We start from the raw sequence: 20949 nt of genomic DNA, 5'->3' as shown, positions 1-20949 counted from the left end.
ACTCTGTAGAGTGTGTCATATTGGAGTGGAGATGTTTGTTGCTTTTTTTCATTACATGCCATAGAAGCAAACACACACACATACATTTATTCATTTGTTTGTCTATATAAAATTTCCTGGCTTCCTGACTTGACGCAGTTGAGGACATATGGCCTAGCTGTTTCCTATCAGTTCTCACTACTCTATAGGGATGTTAGCATCCATGAAGGCAGGCTTCATTTCCTGGGTCCCAAGCAAAATCTGTACCTTTTATTTTTCTCTACTGGACAAAATAACCTTTGTTATATCCATCGGGGAGATCTTAAAATAGCAGGAAGAAGCCGATTTCCAGTTCCAACCCTACGTCACATTTGTTTTGCAACCTTGGGAAAATCACTTTTCCTACCTGTGCCTCAGTCTCCACAGCTGTCAAACGAAGTTCATTAGACCTATTTTTCCTGTTTTACTCATTTATAGAAGCTGTTAAATTAGAGACAAAGTGCAAACTCAATCACTGTCTCTGCATGATGTGGCAGGAGCTCAGGAAACCAGGTTTGCTAAAGTAATCATGGCGATAGGAATGTATTCGCCTCAGATGTTACTGAGGTTGCCCATTCTATTCTAGTACAGGATAAGAAGAAGAAAAATAAATAAATAAATAAATTACAGAAGAACCTCAAATGGTGTCATCGCTGAAAGAGAACCAAGAACTCATATAAAGCAGCCTTACATTTCAGAGGATCACTGATATTTATGCTTGCCCCATCTCACACAGTAGGAGACCTGTGCCTGCGTTTCAGGATTCTATTCCAGCACTATTTGTGCTACTTTTTGGTAAGATTCTGAAAGCACTTGGAAAGGTACACATGCCAAATATTGTGATCAGTATTCTGTAAAGTCTTTTTTTTTTTTTTTTTAGAGACATAGTCTCACTTCAGGGCCCTCAGTAGAGTGCTGTGGCATCACACTGCTCACAGCAACCCCCAACTCCTGGGTAGCTGGGACTACAGGTGCCTGCCACAACGGCTGTTTTTGGTTGCAGTTTGGCCGGGGCCGGGTTTGAACCCGTCACCCTCGGTATATGGGGCCGGCACCGTACCTACTGAGCCACAGGTGCCGCCCTTGATCAGTATTCATTATATAACTCCTTCAAGTTCTCGGAAGACTGCTGAGGATGATGAAGCTTAAAACGGAAATGCCTTTACCAGTTGTCATGATAAGAAGCTGGTACCTCAGCTTCCACGGAGGTACCAGCCAGTGTCCTTAATAAATTCAAATCTAGCTCTTTCGAGATGATAATGAGGCTGGGCGCCTGTAACACAGTGGTTACGGCGCCAGCCACATACACGGAGGGTGGAGGACTCAAACCCGGCCCAGGCCAGTTAAAGCAACTGCAACAAGAAAATAGCTGGGCGTTGTGGTAGGCACCTGTAGTCCCAGCTACTTGGGAGGCTGAGGCAAGAGAATCACTTGAACCCAAGAGTTTGAGGTTGCTGTGAGCTGTTATGCCGCAGCACTCTACCGAGGGCAATATAGTGAGACAATAATGAAAGGAGCATCTGCACATAGAAAAGGAGGCTAGACCCATGGAGCAGGTTTTCGTTCCCCTGGGTCACATGTGGCCTTCTAGGTCAGTGCATTTCAACCTTGTTTTATCTCCCTTATTTTCCCTGTTGCTATTGCTTTGACTCACCTTTGAAATGTTAGTTTTCTATATGGTGATTTGCTTCTTCCTCCAAAACGATTGACTTTGGAAAAGTCTATTCCCATTAAGATAAAAGTATCTCCGACCCAGTTCCAACCTTCTCAGCAAGATTAGCAGAGGCCTTCCTCCAGACTGCCTCACAGGTCACGGCCTCCCTTTGTATAATCCTGTTCTTTTTCCTTCCCCACCGGGGTTTTGATCACAAGGTCACTTGCCAATAAACTTCCTAAATGCAAATCTCTGCCTCGGGGTCTGTTTCCTAGGTAACCCCACCTAAGACGGATGGTTCTAGGAATAGTCAAAGGAAGCAGACTCTGAAATGGGATTTTGTAGGTAGCTATCCTGCTGATTAGTTAGCAATTAAGGTTCTCTTTGCTAGGGCTAGGTGAAGCACTAATAACCCCTAGCATGCATGAAATTATTAAAATTTTCCACGGTTATAAAGTGGGATGGAATACTGATAAAAGGGGGAAAATGTTGCAATATTTCAGGTTTTTTAAAGGTTTAGGTGGGGTACTACTATAAGGACAAGGAAAGCAAATGGATTTTGGTAAAAACAAATAATGAGGACAGGGAATCAAGGAAAGGCTAAAGGTAATTCATCACAAAGAAGTTCAAGTATGAAAGCCATAGGAAATCTTTGGAAGCATGTAAATAGAATTTGTTATCTGCTGCTGTTAGAGGACAGAAAAAGTTAAAGGTTTTTTTTTTTTTATTTTAAGGACTTAAATTTAAGAGTTAACAGAAATCCTGAAAATATGGAATGCTTAGGCCTGAAATATCTGCTTGTGAATGTCAGAGCCCTGGTTGGGAAAGATGGCACCCTGATACTGGCAGATAGGAAAATTTGTACCGATTCATCAAAAACTTCAAAATCCTCAGATCCCCTGAAGTACCTCACTTCTCCTTGTCAGAGGTTAGCCCCCTTCCTTTGCTTGAAGACTGTGTAGAGGCTTCTGCCTTGTAAGTCAATTTGCCTCTGTATCAGGATCTTTTCCCCACTCCCATCTTGACCACGGGGCCTAAAAACTAGAGTCATTTCACAAAATGAAACAAAACAAAGGGCTGTTAAGGGAGGCAAGGGGCTACAAATCAAAAGGAGCTGCAGGTCCTGGCCAACACATACTAGCAGAAACCCGCAGAATATGCAGATTTGGTATCACTAATCCAAAAATCTGAAATCTGGAATGCTCCCAAATCTGAAACTTCTTGAAGTGTTGAGGGGATACTCCAAGGAAAAAAACGCATTAGAACCTGTTGGATTTTGCATTTTCAGATTAGGGATGATGCACAAGTAATGCATGTATTTCAAAGTTTCAAACAATATCAAATGTGTAACACTTCTGGTTCCAAGCATTTTGGATAAAGGCTACTCGGCCTGTATAAGGTCCTGGATCATAAAGGTGTTGGATCGAGGGAAGGCAGAAGAAAAGGTTGGAAAGGGTGAATTTATTGATATGAGTATGTGCTCCCATAATAGAAGATTTAACTCCTGACATGAACCCTCGCTTTCATTCATCATTTTTCATTTGTACATCATAACAAGCAGCGGTGGGAATCTTCTTTTTGCCATCTGTTCACTTTTATATTCTGCACCAAGCGACTACTCCACTGTTGCTTATGTTTTGCCCACTCTCTGGAATTTCATTACCACCTTTCTTCACTTGGTTACCTCTAGCTCCTCCTTTGTGATTCAGCTTACTTCAGCTTGGGTTCCGTCTCTCCTCTTAAGTGTCTCATAGTATCTTTTTCATAGTATCATAAACTTATTTGTTGGACTGTCTCCCCCACCTTATTCTCAATATCAAGAATTAAGTGTTACTTATCTTTGTATTTGCTATATCCCTTATGGCTCCTTTCACATAGAGGTATACAATAAATATTCGCTGAACAATGTGAAATGCACTAATGAGGGTCATCTGCTTATTAGAAACCTTTTCCAACCATGCGCAAAGGTCTACTTATAGCCATAGTTGCTATGTGGGTCACTATGAAAGTGTTGAAGCAGACTGTGTTATCCATTATTTCACTTCCAAGAAATACAGTCAACAGTGTCCTTTCTGATTCACCCATGCACGTTTCAGCTTCCTCCGATTATTGGTGTTGCTGGAAGGGCTTCCTTTGTTTCCATCTGGGCAGATTTTACGTTTCTCAGTTTTTGTGTATCGTAAAAATTTGTAATGACCCACGTATTACCCAGTTGTTGACTACTACTTTTGTGAAGTAGTCAGTGAATGAGTTTGAAAGTTTGGGTATAAATATAACTTAACATATAGTGTATTTTCTGTGAGAATACCTGTTTTTTGATGTATAATGAAACAGGTGTTTGATGTTTGCTACGTCTAGTTTGCTTATTTCTCTTCCTTCACACAGCAAATAAATAGCACAATTCTGTATTGGTCTGTTTTATGCTTCTATTACAGAATACCGCAGACTGGGCAGCTTATAATATACAGAAATTTATTTGGCTCATAGGTCTGGAGGCTGGAAAGTCCAAGCTTGAGAGGCTTCATCTGATGAGGGCCTACTTGTGGCATGATTAACATGTTGGAAGGCATCACATGGGTAGGAGAGAACAAGAGAGGGTTTGAAATTCATCCTTAAGGACCTCACTCCCAAGATATCAAAGTCACCACCACAATAGTGACATTACACCATTCATAAGGACATGGATGTCATAATCTAATCATTCCTTAAAGGTTTCACTTCTCAGTATTATTGCATTGGGGATTAAGTTTCTGACACATTAATTTTGAGGGATACAGTCAAACCATAGCAAATCCAATTCTATTTATATCAAAGATTCTAGATAGAAAAAGATCAGTTGCCTTCAGTTAACAAGGTCTTGGGGGCATCAAGAAAAATTGATTCAAAGCTCATTTATGTCAAATCATAAAGCCAAAATGTAGGGTTAAAAAATAAATGTAGAAGTATCTCAGCATTTTTATTCTCCTAATATTTGTAAAAACAAACTTTAAAACTGCATCATGCTCTACTCCTGCTATTTAAACATTTTTGTTAAAGTTAAATTGGCTAGTATGAAATCACTTGTCCATTTGATAGTGGGGAGTCTGAGAATGGGGATTATTATGGATAAATGAAGAGGAGTAGCTGCCATTTTACTGTGAATTTATTTTACCAGGAAGACCACCTATACCAAAACATTGCTGCCTATCAAAGACTGAAATTCCACCTAAATTTCAGTAGGGCCATTATAGTTATATGCCTACAGATTCTGTTTATACATTTATGCATGTACGTGCTAAGCACAAGGCCAGTTCTCCTAGGAGAGCTGACATTTTTACACAATGGAGCTCACCAATCATGTCAATCCAAAGGAAAGAGAAAACACTTGAGGAGAGGGCCGTGGCGTCAAAGAAATGAAAGTATGGAAAGGCAAGATTGATGTTGTAGAGAGGAACTTGTCTATCCCATAATGAAGCTGAAAGCTTCATCTGGTTGAGAAAATTCACATTAAGTACATATTTTTTTTTTAAATTTAAGAACATAATGGAGCCCTGATTCTGTTAGGTTCTTATGGTATGCATTGTCCATGAGCTCTAGATTATTGGAGGAAGGTATTGTAGAAAAATCTTCAGAAGCACATCACTCATAGCATTAGGAGGATTGTCAGAAATCTAGTGTATGGTAGTCAAAGGAATTTCAAGAAGCAGATAGTGAACATAATCATGTAGTAACAAGTAACCCTTTAGGGCAAAAATAGATAACTGATTAAACAAGGCATTTGTGGGAACAGCACAGTACTTGTTAGGATGAGCATATAGGATGTCTATTTGGGAGGTTGCAATCAGCCTAGAGCAGCGGTTCTCAACCAGTGGGTCGCGACCCACAGGAACTGTATTAAAGGGCTGTGGCATCAGGAAGGTTGAGAACCACCGGTCTAGAGAGATAAGACTTGAACGTCTTGCTAAGGAGGCTAGCATTTATCCAATGATTTTAAGCAGAGACACGACCCTGCTAATATTTGATAAAAATAACTCCAAGACGATCGTAGAGAGTGACAGAGAGAAAAGAACATTAAAGTTCAGGCAAGTGCAGTTGTGATCCAAGGGTCATTTACATCAGAATTACCTAGAGGGAGCAAGAAAATACTTGCAGCGTTCTCAGAGCCCATCCCAGATTTACAGAATTAGAATTTCTAGGTGTAGGGCCCAATCTACTTTTCCAGAAGTACCCCCAGGAAGATACTCCTAGACCAACTAAATTCTGCTCTAAATGGGCAGGTTCTCATATTTTAGTGCTCACCAATATCACTTGTGCACAGCAAGGCGATATGGGCTGTCACCCATAGATATTTGATTCTATATATCTGGAATCCAGGAATCTTTACTGCTAAAGAGCTCCTACAGTGATTCTGGTAATGTATCAGATTGGAGAATTACAAAGGCAATGAATTGATATTGAGAAGTGAAAGAAGAGGATATTTTTTAAGAAAATATTTTCATGATGTAGTAGATAAAACCTTGTGCTAGATTTATACATCAAAGGTGAGGACAGAGTCTGAGATGGAATGATTTAATAGAAAAAACAGGGACATCGGATCCTCTAGACTTTACTCCACATCCTGACTCTGTTCCTATTAGCCACATGTGTAACCACAGGCATTTTATTTCTTCCCTTCTGAATTCTGTAAAATAAAAAAAAAAATACATGATTAGCCTTGGTCTGGGTTCCCAAATATGGTCCACAGGTGTTATATAGGTGTAATATATTTGCACAATAATGGCTTGATGGCCAAATACTTTTGGAAAATAATGATGTTAATAAATCAAACAGTTGGTGGCCCCTGTGGCTCAAAGGAGTAGGGCGCCAGCCCCATATGCCAGAGGTGGCGGGTTCAAACCCAGCCCCAGCCCAAAACTGCAAAATTCATAAATAAATAAATCAAACAGTTTATTTACAGGGCATTTATTATGTTTATATGTACCCTGAAACTATAAAAAAAAGGGGGCTTTGAAAATGCAGTGTTTTACACATTTATTTGACCATACCCCCTTTTTGAGGAGTATTTTATTGATTTAATCTTTTGTGGAATACGCTCTAAGAAACACTGGACTAAATGATATTTAAGCTATTCTTTCTAACTCCAAAGCGTTTTGAGTCCGGTGGTGTCCAGCCAAGGTGGCCAGGAAAGTGGTGAAGCCATTAAGTAGGAGAGAAAATGGAAGAGAAGACACAGGGAAATGTTCCGTTTGGGGATGAAGGGGGGGTCTGAACTGCTTTGGTTCATCAATGATAACACTTGTTTCCATGATGATGAAATTCCACATCTCTCTGAAAGACTTTGTAACTTTTCAAAAGACTCCACAAAGAAGGCATTAGGACTCTGCGTCTGTAGTTTAGGGTCAGTCACGTAGCTATCTTGCCTTCCTTTTATTATGATTTGAAATTTCTGCCCTTAATCTTGAAAATTCATAATCATGGTACCTTGCTTCTTACTCTGCTTCTCCAGCCCTTTGTGGTTTGGTAGATATTTAAAACATCGATTGAGTACAACTGTTGGACCAGCACAAAAGATGCCTTACGTTCTTTGCCGCCCTCTTATCCTTAGTCTTTTCTGTCACACCTGGTTTCTTTGTCTCACTCCACTTCTGACTCACTGTCTGATTACAAGCCAATCACCTAATCTTTCGGCAGATCAATTTCTCTGTTTATAGAACAAGGATGATATGCTTACCTTCTACCTGACTTGGACGCATGGTGTGAGGATTAATGGAGTGACCCACTGAAAAGCAGTTGAAATTCTTGAGGGAGAGGGATCCTAGAAGTATCATCCATTGTCTTCATTATGTTTTAGTTCTATTGTAAAAATAAGCCAGCATCCACATTCGACAACCAGAAAGCCTTAACACCCAGGTGGGAACTGTAATCATTTTAAAAGTGCATATGCTTGCAATGTAGTTTAACGAGCTTTTCCAGAAAGTCACGAAATTGTAGTTCCAAAATTGTCTTTACAAATTTGTGCTTTTTTAAAAATAGAGTTCCTAAAATTGTTCATGAACTGCGTTTTTGAAGCTGTATCTCTTCACTGTGTTGAAATGATGGAGAGGCTATTTTGCAATTATGTTAGGATTTCAGGTCTTAGTGTTAAGTGAATCGATACCGACATTGATCTTTCTTTTCTAAGACGGGAAGAGATGTTATGTGCAACTAAAATGAGGAAGAAATTCTGAGTTTAGGCTGCTGATGTTATTTTGGCAGAATGTAAAAATCAAATAAACTCCTTGAAATGGATACTTTCCTAGGAAAGAGAGGAAAGCTCTTTTGGGTTTTCATGTCTGTTTATAAATCTGAGTAGCAAACTGGACCACATGAAAAAAAAATAGCTTGGTTGGGGCATAGATCTAGAAGAATAGATCTGGAGTTTGTGAAAAGATGTTTAATTGTGGGACTCTTAATAACAGAGTCACTCATTCCAAAATATTTATTCAGTACTTATTGTGAATCACCATTTATAAATTTTGTATAGGACCACTGCTATTTCTGCACCTAACACTAAATTTTGGGGACTGTTCAATGAATGTCAGGTTGATTTAAATTGGTAATGAGCTAAAACAGAATGTGCAACAGAAGATCTCTAGCTCAATTTCCTTGTTTTAGGACTGTTAGTTCTGTTTGGAAACAGAAGAAAGGAGGCCAGTGATATGAAATGATACAAATGCAATTAAACAACATTAAGAAATATTATCCTGGTACATGCAAACCAGACCAACTATCACAACTTTCTGGATAAGGTACACTCATGTTGCCAGGCGTGCCTGTCAAGAAGTCTCAGGCTGAAAAAAGAAAATCCATTAAGACTACTTCCAAACTTCTGAATTTGCTGTGGTTCTGCTGCCAATGTCTCAGAGAATATCGGTTACATTATTATACTTTGCTCATAGAATATTCGTTACAGATTATTTTGAGACAGATAACATTTAAAACATTTGTTCTTCTCAATTAAAGTTATCAAAATATTAAAGAGTTCAAGCAAATGAGCAATACAACAAAGAGGTGATATTTACAAGACGCTTTGGGTTCTCTTCAATGGTTCCCATGATAATAACCTCATTGCCCTTAGTGTAATCACTTAGTTATTATGTTTGCATTCCAAGCTTTTTTAATTCTTAGGTTGGCAGCTCTGATCTGGAGCAGTGTACCCTGGCCATTAAGCACACAGTAATAATCATTAGTCTGGTTTCTAGCTACACAGTTCCATCTACTTTCATATAACTTTGTGACTGAAGGATAGGAAAGAAATAGAGGAAGCTGAGTGACCAGGTTTCCTCTGGGGAAATTACAATAGCCCTCTGTGTGTGACTTAGAAAACACATTTAAAAATATTTCCCTAAAGAACCCTCCTTTGCGGGGTAGTCGGGGGTGGGCTGTAATTTCTTCTTACCTAGGGACAGGCCTAGCAGAAGATAGCTGTGCTTTTTTTCATTTTGCCAAATTCATCTTGGCCAAATATTTTCTTTCCTGTAGCTGTTTTGCAGTTTAAATCGCTTTCATCCATGATTAGCTTTCACATACCCTGTCTCTCTAATCAGGTTCTTTATGGCTCCTGAAACACAGCTGATATCCCCTGAGGCCTGATAGAGGCAATGAGAACATTAAAAAGTTACAAAGGGAATAACATGATAAATATAACCTTTTGACCATATTAAGTGCTATTGGATTAAAAAAAAACACACACAGAGATCACTGTTTCCCTTGTAAGAATGAGTGTGAGCAAGTAGTATATAGGGGTTTTCTCGAATATTCTTATGTAAGACTTTCTTGTGAATCTTTGGTGGTTCTAATTACATGACTTTATGGTGATCTAATGGATTCTTTTAATATTTTGTCTCTCTTTCAAAAAATTATTATGAATGACATAATAGTTGTATATCTTTATAGGGTACATGTGATGCTTTGATATAGGCATAGAATATGAATTAATCAAATCAGGGTAACCGGGGTATCCATCATCCTAGGAATTTATCAGTCCTTCCTTCCTTCCTTCCTTCCTTCCTTCCTTCCTTCCTCCCTCCCTCCCTCCCTCCCTCCCTCTCTCCCTCTCTCTCTTTCTTTCTTTCTTTCTTTCTTTCTTTTTATGAGACAGAGTCTCACTTTGTTGCCCTCAGTACAGTGCAATGGCGTCACAGCTCACAGCAACCTCCGGCTCTTTGGCTTAGGCAATTCTCTTGCCTCACCTTGCCAAGTAGCTGGGACTACAGGTGCCCACCACAACTCTCTGCTACATTTTGTTGCAGTTTGGCCGGGGCTGGGTTCAAACCCTGGGAATATGGGGCCGGCGCCCTACTCACTGAGCCACAGGTGCCACCTATCATTTCTTTATGTTGTGAACATTCCAGTTCAACTCTTTTAATTATTTTAAAGTATATGTTAACTTATTGTTGACGATAGTTACTTTGCTGTGCTAGCAAATATTGTTCATTGTATGTAAACACCTAACTACATTATTATACTCATTAACCATCTCTTCTTTATCCCCTCTCTCCCTGCTACCCCCGAAGTCTGGTAACCATCATTCTACCGTCTGTCTCCATGAGATCAATTCTTTTTAATATTTAGCTCCCACATATGAGTGAGAACATGTGAGATTTGTAGTTCTGTGTTTGGCATATTTCACTTACTGTAATGTTCCCTAGTTCCATCCATGTCATTGCAAAAGGTAGAATTTCATTCTCTTTTTGTGGCTATACAATATTCCCTTGTGCGTATGTGTCACAATTTCTTTATCCATTCACGTACTGATGGGCACATAGGTTGATTCCATATCTTGGCTATTATGAACAGTGCTGCAATAAACACAAGAATGCAGATATCTTTTCAGTATATTGAATTTTCCTTCTTTGGATGTCTGAGTCATATGTTAGTTCTATTTTTAGTCTTTTGAGGACTCTCCATACTGTTATTCACGTGGCTATAAATAAGTCACATTCCCACAACAGTGTATGAGGGTTTGCCTTTCTCCACATCCTCACCAGCGTTTGTTATTGCCCGTGTTTTGGATAAAAGCCATTTTAACTGGGGAGAAATAACATGTTATTGTAAGTTTCGATTTGCACTTCTCTGATGACTAATGATGCCAGAAATTTTTCTATACACCTGTTGGTGATATTTTGTCCTTATTATTCCAATAGGATTTTGGACCCGTCATAGGGGTCACAACTTTCTTATTTGTATTGGCTTTGTGACAGAAACTTGGCGTTCATTGGGTGGCTCATATGTAGTGAGTTTGAAACAGAAAACAAAAAGAAATTAGACTTAGCAATTGTGAGCCTGATGTGTAAATGGGGGGCATCTGAATGCTCATCCATTTTCATTTTTTTTTAGGAAAGCTTACAGCTGTTGCTGACACCAAATATGAGTCCACATAAATAGAATACCTAAATAAAAACAAATATGAAAACATAATAAATTAGCATTTCATGGAAATAAAATATACTATGATTTCAAAGATGCCAGGAGTGTGCCCTTGACTCCAAATATCTTGTTATATATACTCAGTTGTCCCAGTAATATCTATTCTATTAAGTCTCACCATTACTTGTCCAGTAAATCACGTTAGCTACATATTTTGTTTGAACAACAATTCAATGATTCTTTAGAATGAATGAGTCTATCAGACCATTAATTATCACAGATGTAGCTGAGGGAACATGAGGATATGAAATGCTTGAGGGTGAACAGTATGGTTTTAGAAGGAGGAAAAAATGAGCATCTATGGGAAACAATTATTTTGCATGTCACTTGACATGTAGTCTTTAGCCTTCAACTTTCCTTCCAAAGCTCATGCTCTTGTATTTCTTCCGAGTTGTCTGAATATTTTTAAGATGTTTGTAGGCCAAATGAGAAATAATTGGAAGTCTGAAATTACTACATGCTTTGAAAAAAATGTATATTCTGAATTTCCCCATTTTGTTCTATTTTTATATGAAGAATTCAGAGAGTATGCCACTTGGTTATGCTTTCAGTAAAGTTGCTGATTGTCATCTGTGCCACTGATGTCCCAATGGTCAAAACAAACGCATAACATGCCTATTTGAAATTATTCAGCAGGTGTTTCATCGGTTCTGACAGCTGGAGTCCATCTGGTGCAGCAAACCCAAAACTCCAATTTCTGTTTTCATATTTTTGATACTCATTCATTTAATGTTTCAATAAGGCAAAATTTTACCCCTTTATATCCAAGAGGATTGAGACAGGATGGCTTAGCACCATTATTTTACATTTCAGGGTAGATACCCCATTCATTTGCTTTCATAATCGCATCACAATACCACATTCTTACATAAGATACCTTTTCAAATATTAAGGATAACTGTTTATGACTTGTAATATCTTCAGAAGTGAACTTCTGTAAGTAAACCTCTGGCCATATGTTGTCTGAGGTCTAATCAGTCATCTCTTTTGAAGTATAATAAGTACCTTAGAGTATCAGAGGGCAAGTGGACATTTCAACAAAATTTTGATCAGTCAATTTTGTATTCAGGAGATTAAGAAGATTTTTAGGATTGATAACCTCTTCAAAATAGTCCTTTCAAACAGATAAAAACTACCCTTTCTGAGGGTACTCTCATGGGTAAACAGATACACAGAATTCACCTTTTATGAAGAGAAATTATCTAGATATGTATATTGTCAATAATTTGTTTTTGCTACTAAATATACAACTCATAAACTTCTCTCTAGAATCTTCAATACTAAAAGAAGCAAGTTAACAAACTGGAGGTTATTGGCTGGTGCCTGTGGCTCAGTGAGTAGGGCACCAGCCCCATATACCAAGGGTGGCAGGTTTGAACCCAGCCCCAGCTAAACTGCAACAACAAAAATAGCCAGGCATTGCCAGTAGTCCCAGCTACTTGGGAGGCTGAGGCAACAGAATTGTCTAAGTCCAAGAGTTGGAGGTAGATGTGAGTGAGCTGTGATGCTATGAGGAGTGACAAAGTGAGACTCTGTCTGTAAAAAAATAAAAATAAAAAATATAACCTAGAGGTTATTGAACCTACTTCTCAAGCTTTAAGGAAGAACTACCCATTAAAAAAAAAAAAAAAAAGCATCAGAAAGTTAGAGCTAAAATGTTCCGGGAATTCAGGAAATGTTAGAGTTCAGGGATGCAAAATCACTTCAATGTAGAAAAGTAAATGTTTAACATCTTGATCTCGTCTTTGGTGAAATAATGAGGTTATTACAAAAGAATAGACACACAACCTCTATTGGGACAAGTTCAAAACAGGGTGAACTCCTTTGGAGGATGCTTATCTTTCTCTCAAATAGGGAAAGACTGGAAATTAGAAATCTTGTTAAAGATTTCACTGAACTCACAAAGAAGGAGATAAAGTTTAGTGTATCAACTAGGGGTAGATCAGAAAATCAGAGCTACTCAATATATGTAAAATATGAAAGTTTTACTTAAGGGTATTAGAAGTTCTTCAACTTTTGGAAGGAATAACAAGTGAAACAAAGGTTAGGGACAGCACAGCCAATTGACTCAGCCTTCAGTCTTTAAATAGTAGTTCACCTAAGTAAGCAGTTCTCAAGCTGTGGGTTGCGACCCACAGGAACTGTATTGAAGGGTCATGGCATTAGGAAGGTTGAGAACCACTGTCCTAAGTTCATCTCCAAACCACAGCAAATCCTAAGAACAACTGCAGTAGTGAAGTGAGTGATTTTCACAAATGTTTGCTGAAGCTTACTGTAAATGCCAAGAATGTCTGGAGAACTCTCACCATCTATCTAGATATGCAACATGGATGCAGATGATTCTTAAGTTCTTCCGCAAGTTCCTTCAAGCCCTCATATCTGGCCATTCCTTTGACTGCAGCTGCTTCTAGAGAGTAATGACTGTTTCTTCTCTTCTGTTCTCCATATTGTTTATGTTTTTCCTCAGCAAATTTTTAATCAGGAAACATGGGAAAGGGAACTCTGGGAAATGTGGTTCTCAGCTCCCTCTCTTTTTGGCATAAGAGACTTTTATGAGGATGATTAATAATAGACAATATCCACCAGGGGTAGGGAACCTGCAGCCTCATGGGAAACCTGTGGTCTTCTTGGTCCTTAAGTGTGGCCTTTTAACTGAATCCAAATTTTACGGAACAAATCCTTTCATTAAAAGGGGTGTGGCAGAGGACAGTGAAACTTTTCTTGACTCCTCTGGTGCTTTAAAAAATGGTCTTGAGGCTCAGTGCCTGTGCCTCCAGTGGCTAAGGCACCAGCCACATACATCTAAGGTGGCGGGTTTGAATCTAGCCTGGGCCCGCCAAACAACAATAATGGCTGTAACCAAAAATAATAGCCAGGCTTTGTGGCGGGTGCCTGTGGTCCCAGCTACTTGGGAGGATGAGGCAGTAGACTTGCTTGAGCTCAGGAGTTGGAGGTTGCTGTGAGCTGTGATAGCACAGCACTCTACCCAGGGGGACAGCTTGAGGCTCTGTTTCAAAAAAAAAAAATGGTCTTGAAGTCACATGGCGGCAGGTTACCCATCTCTGGAAGGGGGAGCAGTGATATTAGTCAAAGAGGCTCAGAATAAGAGAGTAAAGGTTTCTGGGAGCCATGGCATCACCATAATGAGATAACACAGCTACCAGAGGGCAACATTCAATTAAGTAGTGAATGAGTTATGATACACTTGACAGGTAGAGGCAACTCAAGTAATAGAAAAAAATTAAGGTCAAAAGGAGAAATAAAATATGGTAGTGAATCTTAGGCTTTCAAAGAAATCCTGTACATGTCTATGAGATTTCTATAATGTCTATGTCTCAACTACTAAATGGAAACAAGAAGAAGAATTTAACTTGTTCTACCTGATGGCTTGAAAAAGACTTCCCCTGCTCAAAGATTTGAGTTTCTAAGGTGAAAATGGAGCACAGTCATTCAATTCTTTCCCTCATTTATAAGCTGGAAGTAACCCGTTGAACTGTAGAGAAGGGCAGTTTTCACAGCAGACTCTACTCTCTCTGGCATAGGTCTCTTCTTTAAATTCACAGAGAAAAAGTAATGTTGATAGGTAAGTTAAAACAATGTATGTAGTTGTAACAGTTGTTTTGGTTCTTCCATACTCCAGCTGGTAATCCCTGGATGGATTCCCAAACTTTGATGGCAGAGTTATTCGGAGATTTTATTGTTACACTATAACATTTAGAAGTATTAACCAATATGTTTTCCAATTTTCTCCAATGTCCTTTTACCTTGAGGCTCTCTCCATTTCAAATTAGACCTTGACAATCTTTGCCTCAGGACATAAAGGTTATGGGGGAAATGCAGAGGGAAAAAAATCAATTTAAAGTCTATTTTTGAACTAGTGGCAGAGAAACAGATTAAAGAGAAAACTTCCAAAAGCATTGAAAATCAGATGCCAAAGCCATAAAAAATTGATTGGAAGAATGCATAATGATTTATAAACAAAGTCTCCCATGTCAAAAAAAAATAAGAGATCCTCTGAGCTGCAGAAAGATAGTAAATATAAGAAGGAGAAGTAAGATAAGAACGTTGTGGTTAGTAGTTCTGGGATGTGATTCTGAGATTCCCTCTTCCCAAGCTATGTCCCTGGTTTGGGATGGGAGGAATAGAAACTGCAGATAGGTTTGGGGATCTGAAAGAAGAAAACACTCATATTTTACACTTCAGGTGAAGTCCAAGGTAGGCGCAGACCTTGAAAAATTCTCTGATGCCACCATGGTTTAGCAGAAGTACTGTAGAAATGGTAACATAGTGTATAAGATAGAGGGCCTTAAACTGTTCCAGGGGTTTCCTGAGACAGAAGAGAGGGAGGTGACAGTTCCCAAATATTTCCTATCTGCCAAGAGTGGAGAACATGGTAGCTCAGCAAGGCATGATAGACCTAAAGATGACAGGAGGATACAGCGTCTTGCCTGGCCTATTCATTGGATATTACATTGTTTTCAGCATATGCTAACAGGAATGTTTGCTAAGGACCAGTAAAGAGATACCCTTCTCCAATAAGACAGGAGAATTAGATAAACCCTTAGAGCTTTGAAGTAATACTGGGGATAATGTAAGTATGAGGAGGAGACAAAATTTGGCAGAGAAAAGCTTATTTTAATTGGGTTAAGTTTGACTCATCTAAGATGAAGTATTCAACAGCAGAGAGAATGGGGCCTCAGTATATAATTTAGATTCTGTTTTAGAGAAAAAATTCTTTTTGCACACCAATTTTTGTTTTATAAGTGTTTGCACTGACCACATCATATTCTATCATGTGAACAGAGGACATATATAACACACAACATGTGGGGAAGCATTAGATGATGTAATCTAAAACCATGGAACATTGGGGAACTAATGATAACATTATCCATGAGATCCAAGTTAACAGTGAAAGAAATGAGCTGTATTTCCTGTTTCAAAGGATGGTAAACACAGCACATTGATGGATACCTAATGGGCCCCTTTCACCCAGCACTTCGTAAATTAGGCCATAATGTGATCTGACTTAACCTGTTTAGCAGCATGAACTTCCTCTTCTAAATATGCCAAAATGGGACTTAATATTTTTAAGATAATATAATACGTGGTCAGATAATTAAGTTCTCAAACTCATCGTAGAAAAGGCACTATGCAACTCATTGCTGCATATCACTAAGGTCACCTTGTAGGTACTCCTTTTGGGAAGCTATGCACTGACACCAGGGCCCAGTCAACACTTTAAAGCAATTTTGGAACTCTTTCTTTTGGAATGGTCATCAGAATTATTGTCATACAAGGTCTGACTTAACTTCACGACCTCATCCTAGAAAATCCTACACATATTATTGCTGAGTATCACTACAGTCACTAGATGGCCAGGGGAAGGATGTCAAAGGTGATCATAGTGATATTTAGTAATGAGGTACGAGCACTTTTTCTAGGATGAGTTTGCTAACTTAATTGTCTGACTTCATATATATTAAAGATTGTAAATTAAAATAGAACTTTTGAGAATATTTCCCTGATATACCTACACGCAGTTCTTATTTATTAGGAAATTATATAATATTTAAATATTTTTTTCTGCCCTTGTCATTATAACTTGCACAGGAACTCAAGTTTCCCACCATTTTCACCAAGTAGCTCCCATGCCGTTCATACTGGCTCATTCAGAGATTATCTAATTGCCCTGTTCCACATTAGGTAGATGTTATCTTTGGTCCAGGTTAGCCTAGAAATAGAAGCATTTCATTCTATACATTGCATATTATGTTTATTTTTAAGCTTTGAATTTTATTGATCTATTTCTTTCAAAATGTCTTGTACAATTGAAGAGTAAATTAAGCCTTGACTATGTAAATTAGTAGAAAGACACATTTTGTAATTTTGTTAGTATAGAAAGATGTAAATCTATCAGATAAGGCTTGATAACATAAAACATCTCAAGAATTCTGGGATATGCATGAAAACCACCAGAAGTCTCATTTGCAAGTGTGCTCTAGATTCCCTGGAAGAACATGTGAAAGGAGATTTTGGCAGTATAGTTATCTGGTCTACACCCAAATTATAAACAAAAGAAAGGATAGGTTTCCAGGGCTCTGTAGGCATGGGTCCTGAAAATGTAGGGAACTGTATCTACTTAAAAAAAAAAAAAAGGAGAACTTCTATGCGACACAATTTCAGAATTAGCTGAGCAATGTTAATGCTATTACAGTTTCTGGATTTGGCAGACTCTTCCCAATGGAGGGTGCCTGCTGTAAACCTGAGGAAGCTAATTTCCAGGGTACAAAAGATGAATCAGCACTTAGAAGTGAGATCGTCTAGGATAGGACTGGAAAGGTTTCTTTTGCCCAGCACAGAAATCACTATGAGTCTTGCTTTAGTAGGTGGAGGTTGGCAGTGGACTTTGAAGCACCTTTGTAACACAGTCAAAGCCACAACAGCACCAGCAGGGAGAAGGGGCCACCCTTTGACCACTAAGTTCCTATAAGAAAATAGATGGTTGCCTCATGTCTGAACAATTCCCTCTTTCAGAGAGAGGTAAAAGGTAGAAACAGGCCATAGAGATTTTTCCTAGTCAAAATTCCAGTAAAATTTAAGCTAGTTGGCATCAAGAACCAAATACATCTGTTACCACAACTTAAAACCTGGTCTTTTCCAGTCAGAAATATAACCTGGGGAATGGATTTATATTTTTTAAAAAGTATTCATTTCATGATATAAAAAAATATATGAGCAAGGCTCAGCATCCGTAGCACAGTGGTTATGGAGCCAGCCACATGCACCAAGGGTAGAGGGTTCGAACCCGGCTGGGGCCTGCTAAACAACAATGACAACTGCAACCACCACCACCACAGAAATAGCTGGGCTTTGTGGTGGGCACCTGTAGTCCCAGCTGCTTGGGAGGCTGAGGCAAGAGAATCACTTAAGCCCAAGATTTTGAGGTTGCTGTGAGCTGTGACACCAGAGCACGCCACTGAGGGTGACAGAGTGAGTCTGTCTCAAAAATGTATATATATTTATACAAGCAAAATAGATACTTTGGAGGGAGTGAAGTTAGAGCTGGTGAATGTCAACATGATTTACTGAGCAAGTTCTTTCCCGTGTTCATAGTCAAAGAATGAGAAATCTCAAGAAATGAGATCCAAATGAAACAATTACTATCATTCTCTCATTCAACTATGTATTGAACACCATCAGTGCATCTGTATCATTCTAGGTACCAAAAATGCACAAATGACTTTGTTACCATCTCTGTCCCCTCTAAAAGGAAAACTAATCTTTATTTTATTAACTCTTTTCATTGGAGTCATTACCTGAATTTTGATCTGTCATTAAGACATAGACACATAAATATGCACACAAATTTTTCCTAATTCTTTTTATTTGTATTTTTAAGAAGAGATAGATATTAGTGAAATTTTGTACCCAGAGATTTTTTTAGGTGCTTTGAATTTAATTTAATTAATTTATTTAGTTTTGAGACATACTTTGTTGCCCTGGGTAGAGTGCTGTGGTGTCATAGCTCACAGCAACCTCAAACTCTTGGGCTTAAGCAATTCTCTTGGCTTAGCCTCCCAAGCAGCTGGGACTACAGGTGCTCGCCACAACGTCCAGCTATTTTTGTTGTTGTTGTTGTTACAGTTGTCATTGTTGTGTTTTAGCTGGCCCAGGCCGGGTTCGAACCTGCCACCCTTGGTGTATATGGCTGGCGCCCTGCCTATTGAACTATGGGTGCCACCCTTTTAGACCTACTTTTAAACCCTATGTTAAGAAAAAAGTCTAGGGAGTTGAGTAGAAAAGCTTCTCCCTTTTCTACTACAAAGCCCCATTGTAGCAGTCCCCCTTGAATAAAACCTTCCTTGTTACTCTGTCTGACAAATAGAAAGGAAAAAATGGCTACGTTTTAAAGATTTATGTCAAATTATGGGATAATTATGGAGCTAATCCCCAACCTATACAACAAATATGGATTAATATCCTTAGTTATTTAGGTCAATGGAAATCCATAGGATGGTGATTGATTGGGCATGTTAATCTCCTGTCACCTTAACCCATTTTAAGAAACGTAAATTCAAGAATAACAAAAAGTACTCAGCCCTATGCTTCTAATTTTTTAACTTCTGGAGAAATGGCAGAGGCCGTAAAACAAGAATGATGAAAGAGTCTGCAGCAGTTTTTCCTTGTCACTTATTTTTGAAAGTCAGTTGCAATTTGGCAAATCTGTCCAAATGTAACCCTTAACTGTGTTTGTTTAATCCCACATCCTACATGTGGAGCAATGTGTTGAGTAAGGACTCAGCAAACAGGTATCATTCCCTCAAAAACTGCATCAGAACTTTGGTAAAGTAGCTTTTTTACAGAGTAACAGAAGTGTACTGTCTAGGGAAAGTGCATGTACTCAATGCAAAGCATTTAAGCCTGTTTTTTATGTCCTCTATCAGATGGGTTCAGAGACTCTTTAGACTGCAGCTGCAGGAAAAAGTGAGGAAATGGAGCTTCCAGATTCTTCTCCCATTTTGAAAAATCCCATCCTTTTGATTCAGTGGCACTCTGGCGGTGGTGGCCAGAACCGAAAAGATAGCAGTGGTGAAGAGACACAGAGACATTAAGGAGCTTTTGGAGATAGTCCTTCTTTAGTTGCCTTTGTTCGTCCTTCCACTCTTCCTGATCACTGAACTTGGGAGTGTCACAGTACACGTAAACTGCGTTTAAGCTCAGTTCCTCTTTAAAAAATTTACTTATAGTTATTGTGGTTGCAAAATAGTTGTATATCTTTATAGGGTACATGTGATGTTTTGATACAGGCACACAATATGCATTAATAAAATCAGGGTAACTGGGGACCCATAACCTCAAGTGTTTATTATTCCTTTGTGTTAGAAACATTCCAATTCCACACTTTTGGTGATTCTAAAGCATACAGGGTACCCCAAATGTCACCATATGCAAGAGAAATGGGAAACTGCAGCTAAATGTAACTTTATTTACAAAATATTCATTGCAAAAATTTTCAAAGAGGTGGCCAATGTGTACAGAATATTTTGTATGGCTCAGTGCCCATAGCTCAGTGAGTAGGGTGCCAGCCACATACATCGAAGATGGCAGGTTTAAGCCTGGCCTGCGCCTGCTAACCAACAATGACAGAATAGTTCATAAACATTTTATAATTTTTTTATTATTTGATCACTCATCTATTGACAACTTGCATCATTTATTCAGTGCTATATTAAACAGTGTAATGGAAGATAGATTAATAGCTCCAAGCCTCCTAACAATTTAAATGAAAATTACAAAATGTTTGGGCAGCACCTATGGCTCAAAGAAGTAGGGCAACGGCCCATATACCAGAGGTGGCGGGTTCAAACCTGGCCCTGGTCAAAAACTGCAAAAAAAAAAAAATAATAATAAAAAAAAATTACGAAATGTTTGAGACCCTATTTTGGAGTACAAAGAGTGGTTGACTTCCAATTTCCATTCTCTGTAGAACAAGAACGGGTCATTCCTTTATTGACATGCATAAAACACACCACATTTTCTGTTCTGCTGATGCTATATATTCAACACCAGTTCTCTAACCACATCAGTTATGAGCCTAAAGTATTTCATGTAACCTCAAATCTCTCACAGTGGAAGGCTTAACCAAGAATGGATGCTGCCTGAATAGAGCTGCTTCCTTTGATGTGACAACTGAGCCTCCATCTCCCTCCCCCTCAGGTGATTTCTTCAGCATGTTAGAGCAGTGAGGAATGGTTTTAGTCTCATAACCAAATTAGAGGGAAGACATTGGCCACTTAATACACCATGCTGCAATTTTTTTTTTTTTT

At 38.7% G+C, this 20949-nt stretch overlaps 1 non-coding gene across 1 annotated transcript; it reads left to right on the top strand.

Moving 5' to 3' along the window:
• The first annotated feature begins 478 nt into the window (after window positions 1-478).
• On the top strand, window positions 479-611 carry LOC111721905. The gene has a single exon (XR_002770896.1). It is a non-coding gene; the product is annotated as a small nucleolar RNA SNORA66 (small nucleolar RNA).
• Window positions 612-20949: the final 20338 nt, after the last annotated feature.

This window comes from Otolemur garnettii, unplaced genomic scaffold (assembly GCF_000181295.1).
Source record: "Otolemur garnettii isolate 467f Iridium unplaced genomic scaffold, OtoGar3 scaffold00201, whole genome shotgun sequence".
NCBI classification, from domain to species: domain Eukaryota; kingdom Metazoa; phylum Chordata; class Mammalia; order Primates; family Galagidae; genus Otolemur; species Otolemur garnettii.
The sequence above is the reverse complement of the archived record's forward strand: the minus strand, read 5'-3'. Positions and strand labels throughout refer to the sequence as shown.